This window comes from Protopterus annectens, chromosome 10.part0 (assembly GCF_019279795.1).
Source record: "Protopterus annectens isolate FY-2018-M chromosome 10.part0, PAN1.0, whole genome shotgun sequence".
NCBI lineage: Eukaryota > Metazoa > Chordata > Ceratodontiformes > Protopteridae > Protopterus > Protopterus annectens.
Genome location: NC_056744.1, coordinates 1,284,779,129 through 1,284,797,139, shown reverse-complemented (window position 1 = coordinate 1,284,797,139; position 18,011 = coordinate 1,284,779,129).

Below are 18,011 nucleotides of genomic sequence, written 5' to 3'. Positions count from 1 at the left end.
CACACACACACACACACACACACACACACACACACACACACACACACACACACATGGGAAAGATGGGCAAAGGTTTAAGAGCTATGCCTCCTTTGGCCCAGACTATAAGGTAGTTATCACTGCCACCAGCCAGATCCTTATCAGCTACATTAAGCCCCTTAACAAAGGGTGTCCAATCTTACTGTATAATGTTACTATTAATGCAAATGGTAGTTTGACCAAGAACAAGAATATTAGGAGTGGCGCACAGTCGCACCAAATAAATATGCAAGTACTCTCAACTTAAATATCTCTAGACAGAGCAGCCACAATGAAAGGTTGAAATATATTTAATAATAAATATTAAAAGAACAAGACAATACTAAATATAAATGTACAGTGACATCAGAGTTCAAAATCACAGGAAATATTTAAAACAACATTGCAGGACAGTCTCAAATAAATGAAGAAAAATATCTAAAATGAGCTTTTCTATATTCCTGACTATATATAAGAGTTGCTGTTCCCTAGAAACCTGCTTACAGATCTAAACAGACGTGGTGAATGGATCTTCTCTAATTGTTTCCAGGTCAAAGACAGAATACAGAATGCTGTGTCTCTCAGAGACATCTCAAATTACTATCTTAAATATTACTGTTGGAATAACTTGCAGAAGGACATCATTGCTTGTCATCTGACTCCTAGTTTCCAGGCCTCAAAACAACCATAGAAGGCAACTGGTAGCATTTAGCATCTACCTGTGACAATACATAGACAATGGCTTTTCCTCAGACCTTTGGCAGATGTTGGAAGTCATGAAACAATAAAAGACTTCCAAGACAATACAGAAAACTCCCTAGTTTTAGACATTGTGTCTCCTTGCTACACTGAAACTGAAAGATAACATCTTTTTATAGCCCAGCCATAAAGTAATTTAATTTGAGTTATTTTTCTGAAGTTTCATAGACTGAAGTTAACCTCCTGTATTCCAGTTTCCACTGTTAAAATATATACATTTAAACACTTACAGTAGTGCATGTACATTTCTGTTCTCTTCTAGCAGGGCACACTGTGGATCAGTACTTTACAAAATATCTTTTCAACACACCTCTGTACAAATCTAGTTTGATCTATACATGACATACAGTTCTAAATCATTTGTAACACAAGCACCTTACATGAAGCGTGTTGACATTCACAAATGACACATAACCTTTTACAAAATTTCAGACAGTTATGCTAGCAGTATCTCCCTTTGTCACACTTCTATATAAATCATGTTGATATTCACAAATGCCATATAATTATTTACAACATTCCAGCTAGTTGGGCTTGCAGTATTTCCTTTCATCACACTTCTTCCACCGTCGAAGACACAAACTAGTTTTTCAAGTGACCCTTGAGAAACGTTGATTGATTGGGATGAGCCTATCTGGGAATACACCATCCCATACCCTGTCTTGAGATTCCAGCTGCCTTGGCATTGCTGACCCCATTACAGTGTTGCAATGTTCTATCATATGCCTGCAACCCTAGGTTCCACCATAGTAATTTGGGATTTTGCTGGCTGGCTCCCTGTAACCATAGATCCCTCTCAGACTCCTCCTGCCTTCTACTGCAAATACTCAGCATAAGGGCCTGTCTATCATGGTAAGGTTTCATCATGTTAACATGGTACAATTTGTGCCCCTGCCTCCTGCCTAGCAGTTCTAACATGTAGTTAACATCACTAATCTTCCTTACAACTTTAATGGGTCCCTCCCAATCTGCCTGCAGCTTGCTGTGTCTGACAGGAATGAGAATTATAACCTGCTGCCCTACAGCATACTCTCTAGCTCGAGCATTCCTGTCATACCAGACCTTTTTCTGCTGCTGAGCTTCTGCCGGATTCTCCTGGACCAAGGCCATGAGTTCCCTGAACATGTCCTGAGATTTAGGACATATGCCACAACAGACTCATTGTAGGATTCACACTCACCCTCCAACTCATCATGAATCAAATCTAGAGGTCCCCTCACCCTATGCCCATACAGCAACTCAAAGGGTGAAAAAAAAAACTGTGGATTCCTGGGGCACCTCTCTGTAAGCAAACAACAGATGGGGCAGATATTTGTCCCAATCCCTCTTAAACTGGTCTGCAAATGCCTGTAGCATGGTCTTTAGTGTAGAGTTTAACCTCTCCACTAGACCATTAGTCAGGGGATGGTAGGTGATGGTCTTTAGGTGCTTCACCCCACAGTGCTTCCTCAGACAAGTCAGCAGGTCGACATGAAACTGGCACCTCTGTTAGTCAATTTTTCTTTTGGAAACCCTACCTTGTTGAAAATTGAAAAAAGCATTTGCCACCTTTTCTGCCTCAATTTAGGACAGGGCCACCACCTCAGGGTATCTGGTAGCATAATCTAGTACCACTAGGATATATTTCTTCCCTGTGGAACCTGGGGTACTCAGAGGCCCCACAATATCCATAGCTACTCTCTGAAATGGCTCCTCAATCACAAGCAAAGACATCAAAAGAGCTTTCACCTTGTCTCCTGCCTTCCTACCTTTTGGCACTGCTCACAGGTCCTGCAGTACCCTGTTACATCCCTGGAAATCCCAGGCCAATAAAAGTTCTGCATAATACATATATTGTTGTATGCTTTATGTCCATATGATCTGCAAAGGGAATATCATGGGCTATGGCTAGAAGTGCCAGATGGCAGGCTCTGGGCACTACCAACTGCTGTACTCTCTCACTCTCTAACCCCCCCGGGGTCCACTCTCTATACAGTAACCCTTTGTCCAAGTATACAGATTTCCCCTTTCCTTGAGAATCAGATGCCTCACTAGTGGCCTCCCTCAGGCCTTGTAACATAGGGTCTGAGAGCTGAGACTGCCTCAACTCTGTCTTTTTAAGCCTTCCCAGCTAGCCTTCCACAGGAAGTGTGGTACCCTCTGACAGAGGTGCCTCACTGTCAGCCTGGGTACTATTACTCACCTCTGTACTTGCAGTCACTCTGTCCAAGGGAACATCAGTACCCACAAGCAGCTGTGGTTCACCTTCAGTCTCACTGCTACAGGGTAGCTTGCTCCCTGAAGTAGCCACCTCACCAGTCCTAGCTTCAGGTGTGTGGTCTGTCTGAGTCCCCCCAGGCTACTAAACCCACATGCTTGTCTCCAAGCCTCACTGCATGTAACTGCATGCACACAAGGTACTGCCTTGTCAAAATTAATCCCTATCAAGACAACTGTAGGGATATCCTCAAGCACACCTACTTGCTTGCTTGCTTTTCTACCCTCCCAGTCAAGGTGAACCCTAGCCAATGGTTTTTTGGAATGGGGTACCTCCTAAAGCTCTGAATGCAGTAGACTGCCCAAACAAGTAGTGCTCCTCTTTAACCATTGCAGGCTTCACAGTGGTTAGGTCAGAAGCTGTGTCTTTTTTAGTTGTGGCCTGTTTTCCATCTACTAAGACAGGATATAACTTCTTGTGGTAGTTTGCTACCCTTGTTGTCTCCAGACAACTTACTGCTGTCATTCTGTTATTCAGACTTACTGGCTCTTCCACCTTTTGTTCCCCAACTTGCCTCCATGGACATCTATCTGCTACATGGCCCCACTGATTGAATTTAAAACATTTGACCCCAGGTCCTGGCCATATATCTGAACTAGTGGCTTCCTCTGCTACTGATGGATTCTATTGGGGCAGTTTTGGCTGCTCCCATGGGTTCCCTTAGACCCATGAGCAGCACTGGGTATCCCTTTCCTGTGCAGTGATGCCCTACTTGCTAGGTATAGGTCTCCCTTTTTCCCCAACTCATCTGAGGTATTACATTCCCTGTCTGCTAAACAAATTCTCATGTCCTCAGGCAAAGTTCTAAAGGCTTGTCCCCTCACTAAAAGGTCTGCCAGCCCATCAAAGGTGGTGACCTGACACCCACTCACCCATCTATGAAAATATGTGCTTAACTCAGCAATATATTCACAAGCACTTTCATCTGCCTTGCATCTATGCTCATGAACGTTTTTCTATTAGCTTCATGTGTTAACTTAAAACACTCTTATAAACACATTTTAACAGTATTATAATTTAAGCAAGCAGTATAAGACAATTTAGAAATAGCAGTTGCAGCTTTACCATGGAGTAAGGATGTCAGGAACTGTGAAATGAGATAATTCCACAGTAAAGACCACAACGAGCAGCACATACTGCTCTTTGTCTTTGTAGACAGTTTCCGGTATGCTTCTAACAGTCGATGATCTTACTAATAGAATATCTAATTTCTTAATTTGACTGCGACTGTGCCCAGAGCCCTTGGGCAACATCATACTCTTTACATACCCTTTCAAACATATGAATAAAACTATCAAAATGATCACCCTCTGTAAATTGTGGAAGAAATTTACTGACCTTTGTTGCTTCTGGGGTTCAGTTACTCCCTTCCCCATTACCTCCATGACCCTAGCGAAAACTCAGCATTTCCTTTTCATGTTGCCTCGCCTCTCATTTTCTTAGCTTGCAAACATCTCAGTGTCAATTTCTTCAGCCTCTAGACATCTCAGCCTCTCTGCTGATTCTATTTCCAAATGTTTGGCCTCCAATTCAAGTCTCTTTAACTCCAGATGGATTTTTAAGTCCTCTGAGGTAAAGTTGAACTGTCCATTTTCTGAGAGTTGTACATCCCCAAGGCCAGTCGATTTGCCTTCCTGGTTGCTGGTCTGTGATGAAGCTGTGACTAAGGCTGCAACCATTTCTGCTTTGTCTTGGCACATCTCAGCAAAAAGGCTCCTTGCCAGCTTGCTACACTCCTCTGCTGACATCCTTGTCTGCTCTCCCTGATTAATTAAGCTAACAAAAAAAATAAATAAATAAAACTATTGTGATATGAAGCTCTGAAAGTTCACTGCATGGCTGATTGAGAGCACAAACACATCCTTTAGTGACCACTGTTTACAGGCTAGAGAAGTTCAATATCCGCAATACTGAATCCCAGTAACTGATGTGGTGATCCTACCATTGCCAACCAATAAATGTGACACTCCACCACTGAACCAGTAATCAAGGAGCATCAATCCTCACCACAGGCACCAGTGGGGATGTGCACTGAGAGGATGACAAGATGCACACACAGTATTACCAGATGCAGCTCTCTGCATCAAGTGCAATTTTCCTTAAGAGCACACAGAGACCACAGTCAGTCTGGGCCTGGTTTCTCCCTCTTTCTCCAGATCTCCAATAAGACTCCCTACTGGCACAGCTATAGAGTTGAGATCTCAGCTGAGTAGACAAGGCAAGACCTCCAGCACCCTCTCTATCCAACCAGTGCTTCATGTCTCTGCCCGAATAGCTGACAAACACACTCACTAAGGCTTTAATTATACACATGCACACACCTGGGAAGGGCTGGCACAGATTTACTAGCTATGCCCCCTTTTGCTCAGACTATAAGGTAGTTATCACTGCCACCAGCCAGCTCCTTATTAGCTACTTTAAGGCCCTTAAAAAGGGGGTCCAATCTTACTGTGCAATGTTGCTATTAATAAAAATGGTAGTTTGACCAAGAGCAAGGCTATTAGGAGTGGCCCACAGTGTCACCAAATCAATATCCAAGTACTCTCAGAACCTAAATATCCCTAGACAGAGCAGGCACAATGAAAGGTTTAAATATATTTAATAATAAATATTAAAAGAACAAGACAATAATACATACATATGTACAGTGACATCAGAGTTCAAAATCACAGGAAATATTTAAAACAACATTCCAGGACAGTCTCAGATAAATAAAGAAAAATATCTAAAATAAGATTTGCTATATTTCTGACTATATCTAAGAGAGTTACTATTCCCTAGAAACGTACTTACAGAGCAAGGCAGATGTCATGAATGGATCTTCTCTAGTTGTTGCCAGTTGAAAGACAGAATACAGAATGCTGTCTCTCTCCGAGACATCTGAAATTAATATCTCAAATATTACTGCTGGGATAACTTGAAGAATGACATAATTGCTTGTCATTTGAATCCTAGTTCCCAGGCCGCAAAACAATCATTGATGGCAGCGGGTAGCATTTAGCATCTACCTGTGAAAATACATAGACAGATGTTGGAAGTCATAAAACAATAAAACACTTCCAAGACTGTACAGAAAGCTCCATAGTTTTAGGCATTGTGTCTCCTTACTGCACTGAAACTGAAAGATAACATCTTTTTATAGCCTAGCCATAAAGTAATTTAATTTTAGTTATTTTTCTGAGGTTTCCTAGACTGAAGTTAACCTCCTATATTTCAGTTTCCACTGCTAAAATATATACATTTAAACAGTGACAATAGTGCATGTTCATTTCTGTTCTCTTCTAGCAGGGCACACTGTGGCTACATCTTTAAGCTCAGTACTTTATAAAATATATTTTCAACACATATGTCTGTACAAACCTAGTTTGATACATACATGACATGCAGTTCTAATACATTTGTAACACAAGCATCTTACATGAAGCATGTTGACATTCACAAATGACACATAACCATTTACAAAATTCCAGACAGCTGTGGTAGCAGCTTCCCCCTTTGACACACTTATATATAAATCATGTTGATATTCACAAATGGCTTATAATTATTTGCAAAATTCCAGCTAGCTGAGCTGGCCATATATCCTTTTGTCACACTTCCCTTTCAAAAAGAAAGATATTGTCCACAAACCTTTTGTAAAATGTTAGGTCTGTGATATGGAGGCTGCCATTGTTGTATATGAACAACTCTTCCCAGCATGAAAGCACTATATTGGCATAGCTGTTAGCTACCTGGGTTCCCATGGCTACCCCTAACAATTGGTGAAATAAGTCATCTCCAGAAATAAATACATTATTGCAAAGAATTATTTCCAGCATACAACATAGCATATTAATTTTAGTTGTTGAAAACTCACTATGAGTACATAAAAACTCCCCGATGTATTGTAATCCCACATCATTTGGTATGATTGTAAATAATGATTTAATGTTCAACATGACCAATAATAATCTACTTAAGTTATTAATTTGGAGCAAATAATGAGTTGACTTAAGTAATAATGATTTGGGGGAAAATTACAAAAGATGGAAGCAAAACAACCCCTCCCCCCCCCAGTGTAAAAGATTTGGAAGAAATGGCAACACACCTAGGTGAAAAAAGATAGGAATTGGACAGCAAGGGGAATCCAGAAGAACAAGAGTGAAGTAAAGGATATGTGGGGGGGGTGCAAGGAAAGAAGAATAAATAACAACAAAGACTCAACATGAGGGATGTAGGGCAGACCTGACAAGGTTAAATTGCCAAACTCAAACCTGTAAAAAAATCAGCATAGAACTCAAACATGTAAATAAATTAACTTAGTTCCCTAAGCACAAAAATGATGGTTAATAAATAATAAACAAGAATTTCTATCAGATGACTTTGACCCAAATAAAAGTAAAAGCAGAATAATTCCTATAAAGAGGTATAGGCTGTCAGTAGTAATAACATAGTCATGCCATGCAGGAGACAAGTGTTTCAAGTAAATTGAAATTTGTAGTTGAAGTTTAATAATTATTTACACAATACATGTCATAGCCACAGCTGGCAAACTCTTAAAATGGTTATAAAAAAATAAGAAATAAATATTGTTCTAAGGACATAGGTTCATAAAGTAGTACTAGCTAACTACCCTTGCGAGCCATTTTAAGTCTAGCCAATTATCTTTTGTGAGACTCAAACCCTGCACCTTGTGTTTATAAGGCAAACACCTTAACCATTAGGCCACCCGACATGGAGTATAACTCATGGACTGGGCTAAACCTAGTTTATAAGAGCACAAATAAATAACTGTATAATAGGCATTACATAATATTAGATTCAACTGCCAGGATATCGGGAAAGTGCTCTATGTATGAAGAATGCACTATATGTCAAATGTATTAAATGTATGTTAATGGTGGGTAATAAAATGATGACTTGGTTAAGTAAAACAAACACTAAACATTCTCCAGTTGGCCAGTTTCTTCAACTATAACAAGCCATAAGTCTGGTGTGTATAATCTTAAACAGCCAAAATACTGGGATCAAATTTAGAGTTAAGTTGCATGCAAATCCATCATAGTATAACTGCTTTCTTGGATGCAACTTTTACAGGAATGCCCTGTTATAATTCCCTAATAATGGTATTATCAAGTCTCAAAATTAAATTGACATATGACCTTGGATAGGATTCACGATGGCTTGCACAGAGTCTAAGAGTCGTGTAAGACTCCATGCAGCCATCGCGATCCAGGAACAGCCCGAAATCCCATGTAAGAGACAGCTAAAACGACTCTTACATGGGCAGGGCGTGGATATGCTAATCACCCCACTTGCAGCCGAAAGGCATGCAAATGAGGTAGATTAGCGATCCACAAAGCTGAAACCAGCCCGTGTAAGAGTCGTGTTAGTTGCAGAAATGTACTCAGTTGACAACTGAGTACGTTACTGCAAATAACACAACGGAGCCATGACAGCTCCAAATAAAGTGTGCAAATGTTGCAGTCAGCATGCCAATGGCCAAATATGTGGCCATTGGCATGGTAACCCGATGCAAACATGAAATTTCGGAGATCGGCGATGTTTAAACGTAGGGCAGCCCCACGCAAACAGGCTGCGCTATATAAAACAGAAAAATAAAGGTTTGAAACCCACAAATTTGGGTTTTATGTAATGTATGGATTTGCAATGCAGGGACTAGCAGACCAAAAACAACATGGCCACCGTCTAGTGGTTGCTAAGGGGGGAAGCTGAGTGTAAGACATGTAACTAAGCATTAGTAGGCAATCCTATGTAAATGAGTGGTAGGATAGTGAATCACACTGTCACATAGCAAATGAGCACATTCCGTGTAGTGTAAGAGTTAGATAAGGGGAGTAACAGAGTAGGAGATAGGTGACATCACAGGGGGGAATGTCAGGAAGAAATCAAGCTCATTGGAGCAAAGTGGTATGTGAAACATGTCAATCACACAGCAGAAAAAGAGGAGTGTCAACAGATAAGCATGGGAAAGTCAAGAAATGGAAGGTGTACACTGTGGCCAACACCAAAGTTTCTTGCTGTGCATGCGCGTGCACGCTGGGAGCCGCGAGTAAGACAGAGTGCGCGCGTGTAAGGCAGAGTAAGCATGTAGGAGCCTGTTTAAAGATCTGTAAACCTGTTTGCACTGGTGTGCGCGCATTTTAATCTGAATAAGCAGATTCTGGTCCGTGTAAGCATGTGTGCGCGCATGGTAGCCACTGTGAGCGTGTTTTCGCTGGTATGCGCGCTGCTCCCCCCTGAGGAAACAGAGAGGAAAAGGAAGCAGAAGAAATAGTAGGAAACTAGCAGGGAATACTTGTAGAGGTAGCAGGTGAAAACAATTAGAAGCAGGCAATTACACAGGCAGAATACAAGCCCAGCCCAGCACTTAAAACACTGCAAACAGCATTGCAGTATGTTTCTCTCAAGAGACACTGCAAGACAGGAGTAAGCTAGTAGAAGTGAAAACTGAAAAGCTGCACTCAGACCAAACATGCTAGGGGCTGCCATAGCTGTCATAAGGAGACATAGGAGACTTGCTGAGGGTGGTGACAATGGAAATGCTGCCAGACAACCCACAGTGAGGAGACGGAGAAGAGTGTACAGGCCCAGGGTCACCTACCAGGGGTTACATGAGCTGGAGATAGTGGAGCGCTATAGAGTGGACAGAGACCTCCTGCAGCAAATTGTTGAGCTGTGCAGGCCACGCCTCACACACAGAACCAACAGAGGGGAACCCATCCCAGTGGAAACCAAGGTATGTGTTGGCCTAAGAATACTAGCAACAGGTACCTTCCAGAGACCAACTGGTGATATGATGGGGATATCACAGGCATCAGCCTCCAGGGTACTGCACCAGTTCCTGGATGCCATGTCAGCACATGTCGGTGATCATGTATATTTCCCCAATGCCCGTGAGGTATTGGCCAGCAATATGCGTCTCTTCCAGCAAATAGCGGAATACCCTGAGGTAGTGGGTGCAATAGACTGCACGCACATATGCATCAAAGCACCAGCCGGTGAGCGGGTAGGGCCTACATTAACCGCAAGGGCTTCCCTCCATCAACTGCCAGGTCGTGTGATGCCCAGGGCATAATAATGAATGTGTGTGCTGGCTGCCCTGGGAGCTACCATGATTCCCATATCTGGCATTTGACACAGCTGTACCAGACATTTGCCAATGGGGACATCCCACATGGTCACCTAGTGGGGATGCAGGTTATGCACTGGAGCCGTGGCTGATGACACCCATCAGAAATGCACACACACCTGAACAGGAACGCCATAATGAGGCACACGCACAAACACGTAATGTAATAGAGCGTGTGTTTGGGCTGCTCAAGTCACGGTTCCAGTGCCTGGACACATCTGGTGGAGCCTTGCAGTACTCACCAACTACATGTACCCAAATTGTCATGGTATGTGCTATGCTACATAATATGATCCTGTGAAAACAGCTGCAGCAGGACCAGCATAGGGCCGGGACAAACAGCCCCCACCATTGCCAAGGCCATCACAGGCAGAGCGTGACTCGGAGGAGGAACAACCTGAGCCTGCCCCAGTAGGCAGAAGGAGGCATGCCCAGTATGCCCTGGCCTTGGCAAAGAGGCAACGCATAGCACATACACTGGCTCAGTAGGAACCCTGGGAATGATACCCCTCTCTGACTCACTCATATAGTAACAGGGATGCCTAACATGACATAACCTGCTCTCAAACATGTACAGGGAGTGTAGTATGTGCATCCAACAGAGGCAGCCCTGCAGCACCACCTGAGGCATGATTGCCATGTGTTAAGCAATGTAACACCATCTAGTATATGCAAACATGAAGACCCAACCTAACATCTCACCCTCACCAAGCATGATGCCACACTATGAAGACAACAAGATCAAGTACAATAATTGGCTGAGGTATTGCTGTTAGCAAGGGGAACACATGGCTGACAGCCTGGGCTGACATGCCGAGCAAGACATGATGCCCCACCTGCTAGGGATGGCACGCACCCAGCACACCTGGCTGTGTAGATACTGGCAAAGGCTGTTGTCACCCCCACTGTGCCTGGAATAGGTAAGTCTGGAAACACAAACCCACCACCATAGGTAGCACAAGGGATAATAACCTGGACGTAATGCTACCCAACGCCAGAAGTCTAACCTGCAAGGTGCATGCAGACCAAACCCACCACAGCATGGAGAATGGTAATATGTGTTCTGTAACAGAAACCTGGGCAAGGCCCAGAAGAGCACCCTAATACTACCAGGTTATGCCTCATACCATGCTCTACAGCTCCAAAACATGGAACACACGACAATAGGAGTGTGGCTACCAGTAATTATCAAGAATAACCACACCCCAGGTTGGTACCACAGCAAGAAGCAGCATGGACTATCCACGGGCAAGTAACACTGTCTCAAACTGTGTACCTGTTTGAAGCCTGCTACAGACCCCACACACAAACCCAGGTACCCCAGCCAGCCTTCCTGAAGACACTTCAGAGTATGAATGTCTCAACAAATACCAAACAAGGCACACACAAAGTATGACATAGGTGGCAATCCATTATGTATGGAAGAAGTAATCATGGACCTAGGGACACAAGTGGATGGTAACCTGTCATGTGACACTCACATTGCCAAGGTGGCCAGGAAGACCTGCTATATTGCCCACCTTAATATGAAAGGATGCACATGTAGAGCTACAGAGGTCACTGTGCCCCCATACCCTTCCCTTATCAGGCCCATACGTGACAACTATGCCCCAGTTCGGATGTACCTTACCTTACACATGCAGCAGTCAGAAAGACCCCAAATGTACCCCACCAACAGGATAAAGGGTCCAAACATTGGACATCTGCAGCCTGGCTGAAGAAACCACAGCCCAATTCAGAAGCATACTGCACAGTCAGAGGTGATGTATGCCTGATGTACAAGGCCATGTCCAATCCAGAATGAATGGACATGCTCCACTGCAGAAACCCCAAATCCAGCAGACACACCACAGTGAGATATCTGAACCTCTACACATAGATTAATAGGATGTGCTGGAGGGACAGATCCATAACCCAGAGGCTCAGGACACTCTGGAACAGAATCCCAGTCCATGATAGGCTGAGCTCCACACACAAACTCAACAAGAGAAATCCGGTGAAGTGCATGGGAGATAGTAGGTGTACACTGGGGGCCATCCCTGTGTCACATCTAGGAAAGTGGGCATAATATGCACATTGCAAGGGGTGTTGAGACCCACACACAGTCTGTCCATGCTCAAACAAGGCCAGGGCAGATAGCCTAGTATGAACCTATGAACCTATGATGATACAAATTGTGCAGGACACAAAGGATTATCACACAGCTGTCCTACCTGATGGTAGGAACCATGGTGATAATCCACAGATATGCTCTGCAGCACTCTAATATCACAAACAATACACCAAACCCACACACATTGCCAACAGCCTACCAAACAGATTCCTTCCAACCTCCCCACCAGCACCTAACTGCCAAATATCTATCCCAGGAGAGTGCTGGCCCCGACATTGCAGATGCTGAGGTAACAGCCAGCATCCACAAAGCACAGCACACAGCATCAATGGTACCAGATGGTGTCCTGGGTTGTGTCCAACAAGTACTGTAAGAAGAATGGAACAGCAAATATCATTACTGTGCACTATCAGTCCTACCACAGGATATGTACCCAAAGAGCAGTGTACAGCAACAGTGGTCCCACACCACAAAGGTGTGCCTGAATGGATACTGCAAACTATCACCCCTCAACCCCGACTATCTAGGTTGGCAAAGTAATGGAGAGGATGATCATGGATCCCATGAATAACGAGATTGGGTACCTACAGACATTGGACCCTACCCAGTGTGGCTGTCATAGGGCAGATCCTGCCCCTTACACATGTCTGACTCATGTGAAACATGCACCAAGCCCATTGATGTGGGGAATGTTGATCACACAGCCTATCTGGACCTTGCTAAACCCTTCCATACAATACCCTAGTTGGCAGTACAGATAAGCTCACCAGCCTAACTATAAACCCCTATGCAAGTAGATGGGTTGCAAACCAGCTCAAGGACAGGACTGACCTGGCAGACATGCTGTAGCCATGGCAGACTGCAAACCAGGTACAACTGGCATCCCACAAGGCATGGTCCTGGGACCTCTCTTGTATGCTATATATGTCACATAGGTACAGGCCAACATGGACGGACTCTGTCTGAACAGGTTTGCAGAGGACTACAAACTGGCCACCATATCGGACCCTCCAGCTGACACAAGCAACCTACAAAAGGCACACATAGAAACACACAAGTGGTGCCACAGCCATGTCAACAAGCTAAATGCAGAATAGTGTATAGTCAACCCCTGTGGAAACACAGTACATGGCAAGAAATTACCACATAGGTGTTAACCCAGTAAGTACATCAGGAGAAATAAGAGACCTGGGGACACAAGGTGATAGATATCCTGCATGTGACAACCATGTGTCTGTAGTGGTTACAGAAACATACCATATACCCACCTAATCATGAAGGTAAGCACAGCTTGGTTAGGGTAGGTCAATGTGCCTCTCCAGTCATCCATCAGCAGCCCCACAATTGTGTACAATGGCCCTTCAGGGATGTACCGTAGCAGACACCTGCAGCAACTGGAAAGACCACACAAATACCCCACCAGGAGGATCACAGAGCTGTAACAGATGCCATGTGTCACCTGAGTAAAGAAACTGCAGCTCCACACAGTGCCATACTGCCTGGCTGGAGGTGAACTGTGCCTGATGTATAGAGCCATGACCAACCTGGTATCAATGGACATTTGGCACCATGTAAACACTGAATGCTGGTGACCTATGCAGCTGACAGGCCTGAACCCCAGCACAGACATAAACAGGACATGCTGTACCGATTGGTCCATAACCCAGAAGCTCACTCCACTCATGACTAAACTCCCACTACAGGATATCCAGGGAGTCCCTCAGTGACTGTCATCCAGAGGAATCATGATGACTGGATGGGAGATGGTAGGTGTACCCTGGATATCACCTGTATGTCACGGGTAGACAGAGGCACAGCACACTAACCATGACATATGTCATGGCAAACACCAGTAAATGTGTGTTGAAGGACAAACACTCTCTGACTAGCATTACAAATGGACTAGGGCACATGGACATTGTTTGTCACTGTCCACACAAGTTGTGGAATACATTAACAATGTCGGACAATCATGTACTATGCTGTCCATATCTGAACAAAATGCAACATGGTCATATCTGCACAACTGGCCCTCAACCAATCTGGTGTGCTCACTATAAATATTACAAGCAGTGATAGGACTGAAACCGATTATACTGTCCACCACAGTGAAAGTACTGCACCAGTACACTATACGACAATACAACTGTTTGGTCAGCAGGAAAGGATGATGACAACTGTATGCAAACTATCCCATGGCGACCCTGCAGGCACAGCATAATGCCTGTTAGGTTCAGACACAAAGCAGTTGGGCAGTAAGAACACAACCTGATGTCCAACACTCAACTGTACATGTGATATATAGATGGCGTCCACACACAAACACAAATGTGGTGGTCCACAAATCCCAACATAAGGAAAGGTCACACTGGGCATGCTCGCACACTTAGATAAATGAGATGTGGCAGTCAAGAAGCCATACAAACTGCGAACTGGGCATGCTCACACACTTAGGCCATGTCACAGTTCAGCAGTTGCACACACATATCTGGCATTTCTATGTGTTAACACAGGAACCTCCCACAATACAGACATCTGCCCAGTGCACACAGTGAAGTTACAACAGAGACATAAGTAAAGTACTGGATCCCACTCATATGCAAACATCTCCCACAGTACACACGTTGTTTATAGAGATAGGGAAGGCTATGGCAATAAAGACCCACAAACAGTATATGAGCAACAGATACTTGCATCTGACAGGTAAACATATGGCCGTAGAGTGCAATACCTGACTGTTGTCCCTAGGGAATACAGAAGGCTATCCACAGTGTATTTGGCATTTGCCTCCACAGTACAGTAGGCCACTGTGCCTGTGCAAAGTTAATGCATAGATATGCTCTCCCCTGTACTGATGGATAGTCACAGATGTACATACCTCTTCATCCATAATGATGTCAGCACACTATACATATGTCAGGAGCAGAAATTATACCCAGTAATGTGAATAGCGTGCTCTGCTACTGCATCTCTAACAAGTGTCATAACATAGTTAGGTAGGGGTTTGAATCCTGCAAGTGCTCAGTGTGTGGGGGAGTAGTGTGTGCAATTCCATGTGTATGAGAAATGTCCCTTTTGGCAACTAGTACTACACAACACATGCTGCATATTCCACTGTCTAAACACTGATGATGTCAGCACCCTATAAGTACAGCAGGAGAAAGCAATCCCCCCAGTAATGCAAGTAGCGCTCTGCTAATGCGTCTCTCACAAGTGTCATAACATAGTTAGGTAGGGGTTTGAATCCTGCAAGTGCCCAGTGTGTGTGGGGGAGTAGTGTGTGCAATTCCATGTGTATGAGAAATGTCCCTTTTGGCAACTAGTACTACACAACACATGCTGCATATTCCACTGTCTAAACACTGATGATGGCAGCACCCTATAAGTACAGCAGGAGAAAGCCATCCCCACAGTAATGCAAATAACGCGCTCTCATAAGTGTCATAACATAGTTAGGTAGGGGTTTGAATCCTGCAATTGCCCAGTGTGTGTGGGGGAGTAGTGTGTGCATTTCCATGTGTATGAGAAATGTCCCTTTTGGCAACAAGTACTACACAACACATGCTGCATATTCCACTGTCTAAACACTGATGATGTCAGCACCCTATGTGTACAGCAAAAGAAAGCAGTCCTCCCAGTAATGCAAGTAGCACGCTCTGCTCATGTGTCTCTCACAAGTGTCATAACATAGTTAGGTAGGGGTTTGAATCTTGCAAGTGCCCAGTATGTGTGTGCAGGAGTAGTGTATGAGAAATGTCCCTTTTGGCAACTAGTACTACACAACATGCTGCATATTCCACTGTCTAAACACTGATGATGTCAGCACCTTATAAGTACAGCAGGAGAAAGCAGCCCCCAAAGTAATGCAAATAGCGCGCTCTGCTAATGCGTCTCTTACAAGTGTCATAACATAGTTAGGTAGGGGTTAGAAGCCTACAAATGCCATGTGTATTTTGTCACACAGTTTGTCCATGTGTGTGAGGTGTTGTTCCCAATATTGCACGACATACATTATATTAGTAATGTCAATGCACACATGATGTATGTGTGTGCCACCTACACATATGTACCTGTGAACTGCAAGAGTTCCCATGTCCGAAGCCTGCCTCATGTGAATACATGGAATATGCATCAGACAACTGTATGACTGTGGTGTTCTGTGCAGGGGCTGCATGTGGTATGTGACTATACAGTGTGGGTTGTAGATGGTGTCATCCCACCAGCGAGGGATACATGATTGGTCTGGAGCATATAGTCCACATGTTGGTGATGAACAGGTGCAGCATGTTGTCACCACTTGTGGGAGTGGTAACAGGTTGTTCCATAGCAATGCAGGGAATGAATGATAGGAACCCTTCAGATAGGGTCTTGCAGCTAGAATAATGCTCACACTGTATGTTAGGGTAGTCGCAGTACAACCATATAATGGTGTGTGTAGAGACCGTCATATTCCCAGTGTTGTCAGGAAGGCCAAGTGGGTTTCCTGGGTATGGGAGTGTGGTGTGTGCCAGGCTATGAACCTGAAGGCAGTCTAACCCACTGTGTGTTGCACATGGAGAGGCTCTGATGCTTTGTGCAGTGCCACCAACCTGGGGTGTGTGTATCTGAGGTGCCTTTGGATACATCCCCCCTGTTCTGGTTTGGTGCATGTGTAGGGGATGACAAGCATGGTATCAGGAATGACCTGGCACTGATGGTGTGCACCTGGGAGCCTTGTACCAGGAGTCTGTTACTGCATGGATATTGCTGTACCCCATGCTAAGGACAGTTTCCACTGCATGCATCTTGAGGTTTACACTGCTGCTGTTGAGTAGCATTGCTATTAGTGTCCCATCCCGTGTGATACCTGTGTAGGTGGCTATGTAATGTCAGCCTTGCATACAAAGGCACTATGTGTGTAGCAACAGCCTCTGCCAATATACAATGGCCCATGGGTGACAGGTGCAAGCTGTCCCAAGCAAAGCAATGTGGCATGTCCAGCATGTAATCCCACACTGACAGGCATTGGATCCCCTTTGAATGTCACTGAAAGATACGTTAATTGCAGAAACTGATGATCCTGTCTACATATTGTGGCAGCATTCATGGTGAGGGTGAGATGCTACTCAAGGCCAGGGTCATACCAGCCTGTGCCACAAGCTCAGAGAGCCCCTCTATGTCCCCTAACATGTAGTCCAGGGAGGTGCATCAGAGGTCATACACACTGGCACAGACAATGACTGAGTCATACTTCTACATGCCTTGGAGTGACCGGTATGCTTGTGTTATGTGGTGGATCATAGTGCCCGACGGGCAGCTCAGCATGACCGTCACCTTGTTCAGCCTGGGAGCAGGACCTCAGTGTACGTGACGATAGAGGTACCTCATACAACTGTAGCAGGTGTGTTGTCTAGCCGTATGGCCTGTGACTGTTTGGCACACAGGCTTTGTGAGCTATGTGTTGCATGTGCTCTGCTCTGGCTTAACGTTTGCTTGTGTGTCTGCTTTGCAGGTGTCAGCTGCTCAGGCAGGATGCTATTCTGAGAGCCCAATAATGTACCTGTGTGTTTCTGTGTTTGGATTGTGGTCGTGGCAGGTCTATGGGAGACTGGTACTGTATTCACTGTAGTATCCCACTCCACCTGACAGGGAATGCCAGTGCTGTGTAAACAGAGCTTAGCCCCAGTTTGGCTATGTGGTTGCATCTCTCACATGTGTTGTACGTGTATGGGAAGGGGAGAGGGTTGTCTGTG